This window comes from Euprymna scolopes, chromosome 18, assembly GCF_053919585.1.
Source record: "Euprymna scolopes isolate OS-2025 chromosome 18, ASM5391958v1, whole genome shotgun sequence".
In the NCBI taxonomy this organism is placed as follows: Eukaryota; Metazoa; Mollusca; class Cephalopoda; order Sepiida; family Sepiolidae; genus Euprymna; species Euprymna scolopes.
In genome coordinates, this window is record NC_136499.1 from 108550379 (window position 1) to 108563491 (window position 13113).

Genomic DNA, 13113 nt, shown 5'->3' on the forward strand with positions numbered 1-13113 from the left:
CTCACTGGGTATAGGGTAATCTGCAACCCCATTCTTGAGTTAAGTCGGTGCCATTCCCTTGGTCCACTTCCAAGATGCAATCCAGGCCCTCTTGCGCGAGTCGTAGTCCACTGTAAAATCCGGCCGATCGATGTGGAGCGCTGCACACACTGGGGCCTCCAAGAATCGCACCTTTCCATCCCGATGAATTGCGACTCCCCCCAGCGCCTTGATGGCATCGTATCCGAGCAACAGGTCAAACCCCAGGAGATTTCCTTGGGTCACGAGCACATTGATCTTAGTGGCTGCACCGGTGTCCGTGTAGATCTCGACAGTTCCGGCTCCACAGCATGTCTGGGTCTCGCCTTCTATCGTGGTGACTTTGATCTTTCTCTTAGTCCAACTTGGACACAGCCTGGCGCTCACTATAGTATGCGAACAGCCTGAGTCGAGAAGTGCTGAGCAGGGTATCCTGCTTACGTAGACGGTCATCACTGGTTGCGCCTTGTTCAAATTTTGCTCGGGGAGCAGGGCGGCGCTGACGTCCTCTCCCCTGATACGTTTCCCGCACAGTTTTGGGCTAGATGCCCCAAACCGCCACAATTAAAACAGCGCACACGCCCCCTGTTGGTGCAATTCCTTGCAAAATGTCCGCGTCGGCCGCAGCGAAAACATTTCCCATTGCTTGCAGGGTTCTGATTCGGAATCTCCCGAGTGCCAATCACAACTGGTTCCCCTAGGTCCTCCTCATCTTTGATGATGGCTCGAGCACGTTCCATCAAGTGTTCCATGGTCGTTGTTGAAACACTGGTTGAGGCTCTCAGTAACTGCTTCACCCGAGTGGGAAGGCCCGCCACAAACGCGTACGCGAGCGTCCGCTCCGACACCCCTCCACCGAACAGGACTGCGAGTTTCTTTAACTCCGCGAAGAAAACGTCCACGCTTTCCTCCGGTAGAAGTTTTCGGTAAACAAATTTTTCATAGGCCGTACAAGGATCCATGGCAAATGCCTTGTACAGCGCAGCTTTAATTGCGGTGACATCTCCCTTTTCGGCAGCACTGAGTTGCTGATATACACTCAAGGAACCCCCAGCCAATCTCAGGGGAATCACAGTGTGTACCCTTTTCACCTCACAAAGGTCGCACGTCAGCTCGACCCTTTCAACCCAGTCGACGATGGACGTGGACCCGTCAAACTCGGGTATGAGCTTTAAGTCGAATTTCGACTCGGTCATAGTCCTAGAGGCCAAATTGCCGAAATAGCTTGTAACAAAATGTGTAAGGAAAGTCCTTTAAAAAAAAAAGAATTACTGCGCCCTCTGTAGATGTATAAGGAAAAATTCAAGATGGCGCCCGACTCTCTCTCTTTAACACGGTAAGTTCAGGAAAAGATGTTATAAATGTTGCAGCAATTCAATAACCATTATACACCGGTTCTGCACGGAATCCAACTAGCAAGGTGCCTAGACGGACGCGAACGGTTACTCAGACCGAACCCAACAGCGGTAAAATATCCTCACACGGCACGAGAAGCAACAGCAACACGATTCCCCGACCAACTCAATCGTCGCTCTCCCCATGTCTTTTTCATCACCCGCTTTTATCGTCATTGTAGGTCGGCTAAATTTACATATTGAGAGAATTCGTGTGACTTTGCGAGACATCGTACTTTACAAAACACGGCGGCCGCCATCTTGGTCTTTCTTTTGTATTTTCGGTCGGTCACGCCGAGCTGGTCTCGAGGTAAGTCTTTTCCCCTCGTCCGTCTCTCCCACGTACCCACACAACACGCAAACACGCGGGCGCTTATCTCCTGGATGCACGTTACAGTTACGTCGGCATTCTTCGGTATGGACGCAATAAACTTACATAACCTCAACTAGCGTAAATATAACATGTGCCAGGTAAGTATCTTATTAATATTTTTTAACCAAAGATATTAAATAAAATATATCAAAATTTAGTGATTGCCCATATACCAATAAAATTTAAGTAAAAATAAAAAGACTCAATTAGTAAGCTTCAAGATCATCAGGTTTTATAATCGAGCATTCACACAATATTTTCACAAAATGAAGAAAATCAAAATCAAAATGAATTTATAAATCACCCTCATTTAATTTTAAACTTTAAATTCTAACATTAAATTCTCAATGCTGGTCTCTGTTAAGTTTCTCATTTATTTTCCAAATTTTAAAATTTGATTTGATTTTTTATTTATTTTTTTTTTTTGTGCTGTTGAAATTACTCCGGTGTAATTTTATTATCCATAACGATTGTTAAAACCAAAACTACTTCTATTATTTCCCCATTACAGTTATAATTATTTTATTTCCTGTATGTACAGTTGAGGATCTATTTATTTTTTTATTTATTTTTTTTATTATTCAATTTTCACCCCAAACAAGGCACAGTGCCACTTTGAAGCAGGGGGCTACTATCAGGGACTTAATTTGCAGGGGCATTATGAAGGGAGATGAGTAGAAAGATGTTTGTTCACATTACACTTGAACTTCTGCATATCAGTACAGTTGGGAAAGCAGCATCCCGGAAGGGAGTTCCAAAGACCTGCAGTTCTGGGGAAGAAACTATTGGAGTAAAAGGCTTTCTTGCACCTAGGGATCTCTACTGTAAAGGGATGAGACTTAGTAGCTTGTCGGGTTTGTCGGGGGTAGTTACGTCGAGGAGGTACAAGTGTTTGCAGTTCGTCAGAGCATTCACCATTAAAGTATTTGTAGAAAAAGCAGAGGGATGCAACATTTCGTTGATGGGACAGAGGCTGAAGCCTAGATGACAGTTCAGGACCTATCAGGTTGGCGACTCTCTTTTGAACCCTGTCCAGGAGCGAGAGACAAGCAGCAGATGCACCAGCCCAGATGTGACAACAGTACTCCATACATGGGCGAATGGTTGCCTTATAGAGGTACAGGATACTTTCAGGCGTAAGTAGTTTTCTAGCACGGTAGACGGAACCAACCTTCCTTGCAGCAGCCTTGGCAATGCTATCAATATATCTTATTCCAGTTCATATTCCCTGTAAACGTTAGGCCGAGGAGTTTAAAAGAAGTACTTTCAGGCAATGTGTTCTTGGTCATTACTATTGGTGGTAGAGAAGGTTTCTTGTAGCTATTGAAGGAAACAAGCTTAGTCTTAGCAGCATTGAATGTGACCATCCATTTTTGTCCCCATTCCACTACAGATTGGAGGTCATCCTCTAGTGTTTCTGCCATTTCCTTGGATATGTGTTCATTTGTTTTCCCCTCATATCTGTTATAGAAAGTGGTATCATCGGCAAATATACCCATCTCCGAAACAATTTTATCAGGGAGCTCATTTATGAATATCAGGAATAATAAACGTCGAAGGATAGATCTCTGAAGTATTTCCGCATTTATATCATATTGTTTAGATGTACGACCGTCAAGGACATCTTGTATTTTTCTCTTACTTAAGAAGGATGTAATTACATTATGTATTCTTCCAGTGATACCATATGATCTAATTTGCCTTCGAAGGCCATCGTGTCATACCCTGTCCAAAGCCTTAGATATATCAAGGGCTACCGCTCTACCCACCTCTTTTTGTCCAGTGAACAGTAAATACGTCCAGAGACTACAGTTAAGATATCTGCTGTTGAACGGGCTTGCCTGAATCCATATTGTTTTTCGGTCAGAAGTTTAGCAGCTGTTAGATGTTGGACTAGGGCTTGATTAACTAAGGACTCAAATATTTTGGCGAAAAGCGGGAGGAGGCTAATGGGGCGATAATTTAGTGGGTCAGTTCTTTCACCAGAATTCTTGAAGACTGGTACCACAAAAGCGGTTTTCCAGCAGTCGGGAAAGCAAGATTCGTTAAGGCATTTATTGTAAACTTTGGACAGAACTGGAGCAACCTTCGCAGAGCATTTTTTTTTAATAGCACAGCTGGGATGAGATCTGGTCCACATGCTTTTGAGGTGTCTAGGTTGTTTATAATAGCATGTACCTGAGAAGGGGTGATTTTCAAATCGTCTAGTGTCAGTTGCCGTGCAAGCAACCTCATGAATTGCATCATTTTTGGTATTTAATCTATGAATTCTCCTTACACATTTACATTTATCTCTCAATGTAGATTTTTTCTTTATAAGTTTATATCAGCCAGGTTTTAGGCGTGATAACAGGATTTATTCCTATGAAGACAGCTTTGTATAGCATCTAGTTTTTTGTTTAAGATTTCTTCTTTAGAATTCACTATGTGGTATGCTTCAAGTAAACACGGATTACATCTTTTTGATTTACTTGGTTTACTTTCTAGCTTTATCTACTATTGACCGTTTTAATTCAAGCTCTTTTTTATTTTTACGTAGTTCTCTAACTGTTGGAGACGCCTCTCCATGGGGGGTTGATGGACTATCTCATGACGTCACTTCCGGTAACGAGACCGGTTCCCGGCAGAGATTGGTAAGCGACGAAGCAGGTCGTGTGCAAACGCCCACAGTTGATGAATGGTACTCTCAACATGTCTTTGCCTGTAGTGTATGTGAATACATGTTTCGTTCCTAAAAATCCTGTGTTCCTTTTCGTTTATTACCATTTAACCCCATAACACTAACTCAATCACCTGATGCCGTTGCGTTCCTTGTTTTTATTTTTTAATAATTTATTTTGGTCTATCCTCATTTTTAACATTATTCCCATCCCTATTTGGTTCATTCTTAGGTCCAATTTTAAATGATGCAACGTCCGTCCCCCATATCCTTTTACTATTATCCACGTTAACTTCACATTTGTACACAATTTTAGAAAATAACCAGAAAGTTTCATTGTGTTCTTATGAATTAATTTACTTTATCTAATCTCGGGGAGGGGGGTTATTATCAATTATTTTGTAAAATTCTTAAGGAGTATTGTTTTGAATATGTTCACTAAAAAGACTTGTTCTTTTTTTCGTTTATTTCTCTTATCCTTAATATTATTGTCACCATCCTTAATATTCATATGCTTTTTTTAATATTCATCCTTAATATTCACATGATCATATATATATGTGCATATATAGAATAGTGTTTGGTTTGGTTTGTGAAATGGTTCATAAATATTATCGTTAAAATTTGCAGTTACATCTAAAAAATTCGCTATTTTATAATTTCTGTCAAAATGAAAATACACAACATTTTGATCTTTATTTTCTTGATTTTGTGAAAATATTGTGTGAATGCTCGATTATAAAAACTGATAATCTTGAAGCTTACTAATTTAGTCATTTTATTTTGACTTAAATTTTATTGGTATATGAGCAATTACTGAATTTTGATATATTTGAATATATTAAAATTTTCGGCTCAAAATATTAATAACGTATATATATATATATATATATATATATATATATATATATATATATATATATAGCTACTTCATTTATTCGCATAAATTTAATATACGAAAGTATAGATTTATGCGTAAACTTTAAGTATTTACTTCAAAAGTGCTCAATACGTAGGTAGAGCTAGTTAGTAATATATATTTTATAAATTACTATATATATATATGTGTGTATATATGCGCATATATATGTATATATATATTAGTTAAAGGGTTAATGTATCTGTTCAACTTTTGTGTCTACCCACGTCCACTTACCATAGGCATATATCATCATCATCATTATCATTTATTATTATTATTATTATTATTATTATTATTATTATTATTATTATTATTATTCACCACCTCCTTTACGTATGAAATTTTTCCATGATATCCTGATCGAATTAAAGCTTCATTATAATAATCCTTATTCTTATTGAATAGATTATCATTTTGTGATAACCTGCATTTTCTTTTAGATATACTTTGGATAAGTGCTTCGATTTATAATCTATAATGTTTCGTTTGGTTTGTGATACAGTTCATAGGTATTATCATTAAGATTTAGAATTACATCTAAAAAATACATTATTTTGCAATTGCTGTCTATTGTTATTTCTAACTTAAGTTCATTGAAAAACATTTTAATTTCCTTCCTATTTTTTCTGTAATTCAGTCGCTGGAATTTATGAAAAATAATGCATCATCTCTATATAGCCCCCCATTTAAACTGGGTATTTTTTTTTATTTATCTCTTTCAGTATATACAGACTTATCAAGTCAATTACCAAAGTTGAGTCAAGAGGCCCATTATGGTATCAAAGTGATTCTCTCTATCTTTCCTTGTTCATAATTCATTATTATATCTTATTAAATTTTTCTTTGCTAGTTTTATATCCTCTATTTCTAATTTAGCTACATCTGTTTCACTTTCTTCTAATTTTAGTGCTTTATCAAATAGTTCAGGAGTTATAGAAGGATAATATGAGTCAATATCAAACATAATTACTTTACCGTACTGAATTTTTTGGAATTTTCTGGAACCAGCCTATAACCTCCCAAATGATCTATCACTGGCCAAATTATTCAAAACCGTATCCCTAAAAATTTTTACAAAATAATTGAAAATCATTCTCCCCAGAGAATAGATTAAGTAAAATAATTGATAAGAATATAGTGAAACTTTCATTCTCAACCGCTGCCAATCAAGCCAACACTATAATAGGCTCTAATAATGGTAAAATAAACAAAATAGTAAATACTAATAGTATTTAATGTGGTAGAATAAATTTAGGGAGAAAATGTAACTGTAGAATGCCTAACATAATCATAAGGATGTTAATATATATATATATATATATATATATATATATATATATATATATATATATATATATATATATAAATCTAATTCTTGGTTCGTTAGTTATTCATAAAACGATATTTCTACATTACCAATTTAATTGAAATTTTCAAACAGTCTATCCTTAGAGCTGAGGAATGTTTTTATGTTATTGAAATAAATTAAAATTGCAAATTATAAAATTAATTAAAATAAAAATATTTTTCGTAAGTCGATTCTGCGAAACTCTTCTCGGTTTTACTTCCGGTACAACTGAACTTTCGTTTCAATTGTTACACCACGATTTGACGACTCTCGAATTACAAAATTTCATTTTCTGTTTAATCGATAAGTAAAAAAAAATACCCCTATTTTAAAAATTAAAATTCGTTTGTTTATCTTCCCATTTTTTAAATTCATTTGTTTATCTTAAGGCTTCTCATCCACAAACATTACGTTTTAATTGTTTAGTTTCTTTCACGGTATCCAACGACATCTCGAATTCCAAAATCCCTTTTTTAATTTAAATTCATTTTGTTTGTTGTTTACATAAACTTGCAAAAAACAAAAAAAAAAAAAACAAAAAAAAAGTTTGTTTCACCTTTTCTAAACTATAAAAAAAATAAGAAAGTTGCTGTTTAATTTTTACAACTTGCCCCAGCGTATTATAAACACCCTAACCTCCCCATGTTAAAAACGGCTTTCGGATTAAACACCCCCGAAACCTCAAAAGCCGTTCTTAACACAGAGGGCTTGGGGGGTGTTTATTCCGAAAGCCGTTTTTAACATGGGGAGGTTGGGGTGTTTATAATACGCTGAGGCAAGCCATAAAAAAATTACGAAGTTGCTATTATTTATTGCAAAAATTGCTTAAAATTTATTTATTTGACAAAAAAAATGACATTTTCTACAAACATTTAATAAGAAATACAAATGAACGGTAGGTTTTTTTTTCTGTTTTTTTTTTCTGTTGATGTTTCTACATTTAAAATGTTACTTTACTTTCCCTAGCGTTGTTATTATTTCATCGGCAATGCTCGGTTTTATGCGGCTGTTGACTTCATGCGCCAGTGAAAGCCGAGCCGAACATTGAGAAAAATATTACACAACACTTAAAATTTAATTTATTGTGGATTTATTCAAACAGTCCTTTGGAAAATAAATATTTAAATTAGAATCGCACTGATGCACTTATGTTACCGTGCTATTTTTAAAATAGTATTTTCACGTTAAATTAAAGTTTTACGATATCTTTTTGTTTATTAAATTGTTAGGTGAAAGTACAGATAACCCGGTCGGTTTCTAATATGTGGATAATCTAGCTCCCGAAAAAAAGAGTACTCTGGATAGTAACAAAAATAAAAATTGCCTCAGTCTCGAAGGATTTCTCCTCTAATGATCCGGGGAAAAAACGGTGAAATGTAGTTCACCTTCTGTTTCTCTTCCCCCTCTCTCTTCCTCTCTTAATATCTCTCTCTATCCATCTATCCTTCTCCCTCTCCCTCTCTCCCCCAGTCTATCTTTCTCTCTATATCACCCTCTCCATCTCGTTTTGAGCCCCTTTCTCTCTCTTACTCCCTCTATCTCTCTCTCCCCTTCTCTCTTTTCCTCTGTCTCGCTTCCTCTCTGTTTCGAACTCTCCCCTCTCTCTGTCTATCTCTCAATCCCCCTGTCTCTCTCTATCTCCTTCTTTTTCTCTATTTCCCTGTCACTTTCTCTTTCCTATCTATATATATCTTCCTCTTTATCTGTCCATCTCTAATCCCTCATCCTATTTTAGTCTCCTAAATTAATTACATTGAATAAGGCAATGTCAAACATGGACAAATCACATTTTAGTCACTTAATTTACTTACTGTGAGAATAGAAGTTATTTGGAAATTACTGCTACCTTGAACAGCACCAAGAGTAACTGGTAAAACCATTCTAATTAAATTGATTTTGGCAGCTATTCGGTTACAAAATGACAGCCTTAACCCTTGCTGCATGCGGAATACCTCCGACCTTGCTACCAAGTAGAAGAACTATTTATTCTACTTTGAAACATTCAATTTTTCATAAATCTCATGTTCGACATCTCCAAAACATCCAGAAATGCAAACTTATTTTTTGGGATGAATGCATAATGGTACGCAAAATATCACTTGAGGCTCTTGGTCCATCCTTGCAAGATTTTCGTGGCAATATCAGACAATTTGGAAATGCGGTAATATTTCTCGCAGGAGATTTCAGACAAATGTTACCTGTAATTCCTCAACCAACACCAGCAGATGAAATAAATGCTTGCCTCAAATACTCTTTTTGATGACATGTGAAGACATTAAACTTAACTCAAAATATGCGTGTCCAGTTGCAGACTGCTTGATTCGCAGAGAAATTTTTGCATCACTTGTGGGAAATTGGGCACGGAAAAGTGTCAGCTGATCCGAGTTAAGGGCGAAATTATTTGAATCTTAACTTCTGTAATTTTATTACATCAAAAGAAGAGTTGGTTTCAAAGGTTTTTGCAGATATACAAATTAATCATACGAATTCCACATATATAGGATTACGTGTTACATGGAAAGGGCTGTCTTCTTCCCATGTAAATAAGAAGAATACTAGATAAGTGAAAATGAGATAAGGATAAACCTAGAATCGAACCCTGTAAGCAAGGTTAAGAAATGGAACGTTAGAAATCAAGTCTATTGTAAATTCTTTTAGAAATCTGAATATTAAATATCTCAGTAAAAGAATGGATAATGAAAATTAAAATATATTGTTTGAAAATAGGTTGGATATTAGAATTGAGGATTCTTTTGTTTGCCAAAATTATGTTTGGACAAACATATGTAAAGCCACGTGAAAATTAGCCATGTTTGATAACACAATTCTGACGTCATAAACAAAGGACATTTCTCAATATAGGATTCTATGGGTTCGGAGGTAGTAGAGTCAGTTGATTAGCCAAGAGTTGAGAGAATCAGTTGGAGAGGAGAGTCCCTTAGAGGCGAACGGTAGAAGATTTAGACCAAGTGGAATTCCTGGGTTCATCAACTGGTCGATGAGATGAATAAAGAAATCATCATTATGTTGTAACTGCTGTCTTGTGGCATCCTTCATCACGAACGAAAGGTAATTGTGTTTATCATCTTATAATGAACTTCCAAGAATTATAAGTGAAGCATCTTCTCTATATGTGTATAAGAACTGTTGTCTCCCAGTTCGCATTAATATGAACTCCAAGAATTCTCACAGTCGTCGTCGTGATGTAATATATATCAATGTCTTCTCTCCCTCATCACCACTATCGTTATCTCTGTATTACATGTACCTGTTATATATGTGCCCCAATATGAACTCCCGTCATCTTTAAATGTGTGCCCCTGCTATACAACATATGTTCTATGTGTCTATCTTGAAAATAGAAAGGTCATGAGATAGGTATGCATGGGATAAAACTGCGTATTAGATTCTTTTTAGATACGCGTATCAAAATACATTGAAATGAGTGATACGCCAGAACACGACCCATTGCACCTTTACGCATGCGCAGATCAGTGGCTCAAGAAAAAAAAAACAATAGCAAGTAACCTGTACTAGTTCATTAATAGAAAGACGCGCGATCGCGCATGTGTGTGTGTGTGTGTGTGTGTGTGTGAGTGAGAGAGAGATGGAGGTGACAGGGAGAGAAAAAGAACTGGAAGAGAGAGTGAGAGAAAGGGATGAAAATGGAAATAGAAACGTGGGGATATATATATATATATATATATATATATATATATATATATATATATATATATATATATATATATATATATATATAGAGAGAGAGAGAGAGAGAGAGAGAGAGAGAGAGATAGAGAGAGAGAGAGAGACAAAGCCAGACAGACAGAAAAACAGACAGGCACTTCCTTCTTGTCATAAGGAAGCCACACAATTCTGGTATCCGGCCAAACATATCCATAGAAAACTTGATAGATTATCAGCGCATTCTGTTCTTTTAGCGTCAAAATTGAGGTGGATGGTTATAGAAAGACACAGAAAGACAAATATCGAGCGAAGAGAAGGCGAGAGATAAAGTAGAAGGGTGAATTACAGAAATAGATAGAAGTGAGAAAGATAGAAAGAGGTAGAGGTAAACGCACAATAACCGAAAGGATAGCTAAGAAGAAAGGTATAGACAAAGAGTAATAATTAGAGGGTAAGAAACAGAAGGGGACAGAGAGAGAGAGAGAGAGAGAGAGAGAGAGAGGAGAGAGAGAGAGAGAGAGGGGGGGTGGAGGAAAAAGGGGAAAACAGACAGACAGACAAATAAAATAAAATATCAATAAAAAAAATACGGCTAACATGGCAGTTTATCGATTATACGATGCCAGAGTATTTTCTTTTTTCCCTTTTTCCTTTGTTCGCCACAATCAAAGCATATTGCTGTTAAAACGTAACGAACTACTGTGAAAGGGGTCAGATTTATAGAAGGGCAACCTGAGCGGGAAGTTCAGCAGTAAAATGTTTGTTCACATCAAATTTAAATTTCTCTATGTTGGTACTGTTAGGAAAGTGGGAAACGGTGAGAGAATTCTACTGGCCAACACTTATAACAGAAGCGATTAGGATTAGAAACTCAGTTAACAACTGATGAAGGTTATGGTTTTGCTGCTAGTCGTGTAAGTATTTACGTTTAGAGGGTACACGAGTAGTAAATTCATCGGAACGCATTCCATTGAAATACACGTAGAACAGGGACAGGGATTTAATACTGCGACGATGCGACAGGAGCTAGAGCTTGGCAGACAGTTCCTAACCTATTAGATGAGATATTATTTTTTGCATTCTACTTAAATGAGGAAAGATATATATATATATATATATATATATATATATATATATATATATATATATATATATATACTAGCAAAAGTACCCGTCGTTGACTGGGTTAAAAAAAGAGCCTACAGAAAATGGACTCTGATTTATAAAAGTATGATAGGTTATGAAAAGGAAAGGTTGTAAAGAGATAGCTTCGAATTTGTGTGTATCAAAACCAAAGCAAAATATGATGAAAGTAAAAATAAAATAGATAAACCCCATAATTTATTATACCATACCTGTTCACACTGAAACACTTATCACAATATTCTGTGGATCTATATTAAAAAAACCTTGTTAAACTTTGTGACATATTTCCATTCTATGGAGGTCAGGCGCAAACGAACACCCCATAAATTTATTATACCATATTTCTTCAAACTGAAACATAATTATCACAGTATACTTACGCAGATAGATATGAAAAGTCTTTATTAAAGTTTGTGCCTATTTCCATTCTATGGAGGCCAGGCGCGAACGCAGACCCCACAATTTTATTATACCATCCCTATTTAAGTAAAAACATACTTATCAAAGTATTATTATGTACATCTATATCAAAAACAATTGTAAACGTTTTTTTTTTTAATTGTGAAAGTTTTTATTTCCATTCTTTGTGGACCAGGCGCGTACGCAGACCCCACCATTTTTATGAATCATCATTATGCCAGATCAAACATACTCATTCCTGTGTCTCGATACATCTTCTATCATTATATGTGATCAGTTTTCTATAATAGTCAACCATATAGGAGCCTATTCGTGACCAGACACACACACAAACGTTCAGCTTTATATTATAGATAATGATTTTTGGAGGCACACACACACACACACACACACACACACACACACACACACACACATATATATATATATGTATATATATATATATATATATATATATATATATATATAAAGAAAGCGTTTTGATATTATTTTAAAAGATCCCAGAGGTTAATCACACTCAAATCTAAGAGACATTCCATCTGTTTGCAGAGAGAAGGCCTCCTCCGCCGAACATGAACAGTCCCCAAGACACAAAAACAGTTGCGCCAATTTTTGAAATTTCACACGAATGTATTTGATGTGTCTGGGAGTGTTCTTACGTATGTTTTGTATGAGAATGCGTCTGATAAGTATCGATAATCGAACAAAAATCCGATTAGAGAAAGAAGTCCGATTTTGACCAAAGATAACACTTTTATACAACCTAATATCAGTCTATAACATCAACTTTAGATTCTTTTATAAGACAGAGACGCGTTCGAAATGGATTTTTCTTTTTAGAACACAATTGGCCAATATACTTGACCTTTGTACGTTATGTTTAATTAAAATGATTCTGTAAAAATGTTTCCGACTTTTTCAATAAATTCACGAAACGCATTTTTTTTAATTCATCACGCGCTTAGAGTCAAAAACGTTGTGTAACATAGTGCATATGAGCGCATGAGAAAATATCAGCAGCAGCGAAGCACGGCTGGCTTGCGAAGAGATTAGCAGCTGTAGCCAAAAAAATGCACCACGTGGTCGGGAAAAACAAATCGACGTCAAAGAAAATGGACGTGTAAATCAAAGATGAGAATAGGCCGT